This window comes from Triticum aestivum, chromosome 4B (assembly GCF_018294505.1).
Source record: "Triticum aestivum cultivar Chinese Spring chromosome 4B, IWGSC CS RefSeq v2.1, whole genome shotgun sequence".
NCBI lineage: Eukaryota > Viridiplantae > Streptophyta > Magnoliopsida > Poales > Poaceae > Triticum > Triticum aestivum.
In genome coordinates this window covers 665,233,766-665,238,172 of record NC_057804.1, presented here as the reverse complement: position 1 = coordinate 665,238,172, position 4,407 = coordinate 665,233,766, and positions in this window count along the sequence as shown.

Sequence of the window (4,407 nt, the reverse complement as noted above, 5' to 3'; positions counted from 1 at the left end):
CATTAACAAATGCGAGAGCAATTACACAAACATAAAAAAGTCCGGCCATCAGCCCCATCAAATTGCCCTACTTCTGCAATTCGATGAGTTTCTTCATTTGCTTGTTCAGCTTCTTCAGCTCTGTCATCACTCCTGCATCCCCCACAATAGCACCAATGGAAGGGCGGGCGCCCCCAATGGAATTGCCAGATCCGAGGGCCCCAGATCCAGACGCGCCCGATCCAAACTTGCCCAACTTCTCCGCCTCCAACGGTAAATCGAGCTCCCCTGATGCACCCTCCAGTTGAGTCCGCTCTATGTACTCATCTAGCCACTCAAAATGGGTGCATTGCTTCAATTTCTGAAATCGGAAAGATGAATCCTAAATCCCAAATCCGATGGGGAAAAATGGGCAAATATGAAATTGGGAGACAAAAAACAAAATTGGCATATTGAGAAGTAAAGTCTCACCTTTCCCTGCTCTGGTTTGCTCTCGCATTTCACGAATTCCCGCCCAAGGTTGCCATTCTTGTCGGTCGTTGTGACTAGCCGCTTCAGGGGTGCGATACGTGGGCATGCAGGGCACCTTGTCATGGGCACTGCGCCATAGCGTGGCCATGAGTGGCGGGAGGCTGAAGCGGAGCTCGACATTGCTAGGTCGCGGCCCGGAACGGCGTTGCTGCGTGTCGTCGCCGGAGAAGAAGAACAACAACGGTCGGGGAGGGGGGGAGGATGGGCTCGGGTGCTGCACGGCTCGGTGTCCTCTTGTACCAATGCTGACCTGGATAAGTTAGTGGGTCCCATGCTGTGGGTCCCGCTCATCTGACCAATGATGAGTTGGATAAGTTAGTGGGTCCCATGCTGTGGGCCCCCTCACCTGATTCGATTTTTAAACATGTGTCTTTGGATTAGGCAGCAGTGTCGCATGGGAGCTATTTTTTCCAACGCAGATGTCACATGAGAGCTATTACAACCAACTATGTCGCATGAGAGACAATTCACACCAACGACGTCGCATGGGAGCTATTTGCCCGTGCTTTGTATAAGAACTCGGGATTGTTGAACATTTTCTGTCTCTTTCACTTGGGCTAGGGACCAAGGCCGAAGTTGCTAATCCCAGGGCGAACAAGTATAAACTAGGAGTGAATAAAGTATGTAAAGTAAGAGTAGTACTACTACACAGGCTCTCGCTCCCAGTGCCGCAGACAAGTTCTCATCCAAGCATTCTATACAATGGAAACATTTCACCATACTCACAGCACCAGCATGGTACGACCGTGTGACTTTAATCAGACGGCTGTGAGGGTGTTCTCTGGGACCTCCTCCACAGGGAACGTTCCCTAGATAATATTACCATAAAACAATGCACAGAGACCGCGGCGGTCAATTAACTTTTTCCATACATGCCACCACTACACGCCACAAGCTGGCATGGCCCTTTAAGGAACAAGACTTAAGCCGATGAGACCAAATAAGAAAATTATCCATGATAGCTTTAAAGAAACTGAGGCAGCGATGTCAAGCCCTTGGAAAACTTTCTTGTTTCTAGCATCCCAAATTTTCCAAAGGATGAGAAGAAGCATGGAAGTACGGACTGAAGTGGGCAGCTGCGCGGGGAGTGGGGTGCTGAAGAGCTCGTTGATGGGCGCGGCAGTGGGCTGAATGCTCATTGCCCTCCAAATCTCACGAGCGGCTGGACAAGAGAAGAAAAGGTGATCGCGGTCCTCCACCAAGTGACTACATCTTCGGCAAACTTCAGTATCCAGGATGTTCTTCTTATCACTAGTAGAAAACCACCCATTAGTCCCGGTTCGTAAGGGCCTTTAGTCCCGGTTCATGAACCGGGACTAATGGATCGTTACTAATGCCACCACCCATTAGTCCCGGTTCAAACAGGAACCGGGACCAATGTGCCTCCACGTGGCCCTGTGCACCGAGCCCAATCAGGGGGCCTTTGGTCCCGGTTGGTGTCTCCAACCGGGACCAAAAGTCAATTTTTTTTTACAAAAGTGGCTGCTTTAGGGGTTTTGGGGGTTATTTTTAGGTTGTTATTATAGCTAGCTAATAGAGAGAAGTGTCCTCTCTTATCTTCGTCCTTGGTTTATCAACGCTGCTGCTATGTTCATTGCACCCGCAGATATAACATGCTCATGCATGCTTTGCATCATACATCATCATATACGTATATAATAACAAGTCCTACTAATCATGCATCATCATACAACTTCTACTCGTTATTAATAATAAGTCATACGATCATCATCCTCATAGTCATCGAACCCAACCCTACATAATTGTTCTTAGCACATGATCATCAGTATCATGTAGGACCTACACCCTTAAGGTAAAATAGCATAAAACAATATAGACCCTGACTCTCCATTATGAAGAATGGCGATCATCATGTCTCCAATTCTTGCCCTTCGCTGCTTATTGCTTCCAAGAAGCTCCTTACGACTGTCTATACATTTTTTCCATTCTTTGATTATTATGTCTCCATTTCTTTTAGAAACCCGGTATGGACAGTTGAGATTCGTAGGACGACCTGGTCGTATGTTCAAAACATGAAGGCTACCATGCGTATACATCAGATGAGGCACACAATCATTCGGGATTATCTATTGAAAAATATAGTAATAACTTCGTAGTTAGCAATGATGTACTAGTTTTAGAAGTGTGCAAAAAGATGCACGGATGTTGTAATAGTAAAAAATAATCTTACCAGGGTATCTCCATGGTAGTTACCGTAGTTCAACACGTGCACTAGTGGCACGTATTGACCATAATGTTGAGGAGTTTGATTGTAGATATTGTAATTCTCAAGATCAGTACAAAATCCGACCAGATGATTTTTCTCCTGATAAGTTAATTCGGAGCCTTCGGTGTAGTACGTTCTGTCTACCATCTTCCGCACGTTCTTTGAAGAATGAAAATAAGCTGTCAATGGAGATAAGTTGTCAACTATATATTTTCAAATAAACAATATAAATTACTTAATAACTATGTTTAGCTCACATGAGGGAAGAACTGGAGGTGTATCCACAAGGACCCAAATCAAAGGTGTCTCTTGCTCGATTGTAGGATCACCAAGATCCATGGTGACAAGCATACCCTCATCAAGACCATACATCTTGCAAAATGCATCCCAATTTTTGCAACCAAAATGGTTTACACTCTGAGCATTGTACAACTTTACTTGAAAATCCACACCATAATGGGTACTTAGGATAATTTTTTTGGTTTCGAAACTTTCATGGTCTTCAAAACCCATCCTCTCCAAGACATAGCGTCTTGCAAATCATGGGATAAGCTAGTCGAATTGGAAAAGATGAAAAATACACGTTAAAATAGTTGAAGTCGTTCTTAATTACGAGAAAAACTATTGTCGTCGTTGCGTATCGTATGAACATCGCAGGTCTCCTCGAGCTTAATGCTGAAGCGCCGATCTTCGTCTAGCTCAATGAACCTGTCGCACATACCTCGGTCATCGTGGCACCAGTCGCACTCCCCCGGGCGGTTTTCGTCGTCCGATAAGTACGACATTTCCGGCCTACGTTCATAATTCAAATATTAAACTAGATCATTATTATTAATCACGGGTTGACTATCGATGATCGATGTACGTATGTAGCTCCTCTTTCGTTCCCTAATGCATTATTATACCAAATTGTGTAGCACACGGGAATGAAGGAGAACTTATCCAATATGAGCATTCAATAAGCAAAACCAAATCATAAAATAAGCAAAACCAAATCATAAAATAAAGTATAGTATTCAAATTAGCATGCATTCAATAATTATAAGCAAAAGTACATCATCTCTTGGTGTCCGTACATCGTCGAATATTATCACTAATACAACTAGAACCGTAGCGCCCGACGGGTATCGACGCGGGCGGTGGACACCCAAAGATAAGGAACCATCACAGGATCATAGCTCCAGTGAGATCCCTGAAGAACCTGCCAGGTATTGTCGAACCTCCCCTCCAATGCAACCATGTAGCGACGGACGTGCTCGTCCTCCTCGCTGACACGGTGACGTACCACCTCCGCGGTGTCCGGATGCCTCACCACCGTCACTGGCCCACGCGACCGCCACCAAACAAGGATCGGGTCAACAACTGGCTGCCTCCTCACCAACCTACGTCCCCCGGAAGGTAGCACCTCCCAATACCAACCCGGCGGAGCCCAGTCCCGAACATGGCCCTGATCAAGCAGGCCTCCACCGCCGAGTCGACGACGACGAGGATGCGGGATAGGCATCGCCGACGTCGACGCGGGAACTACTTCTATATATAGTTAAATAAAAGTAGTTTTATTAATTAAATCAACTATCTAGTTCAACTACTAAGCACTTACTATAAATAAATAAGTAGTACTTACTAAAAACAAACTACTTCATTATATAGTAAAATAAATTAGTTTATTA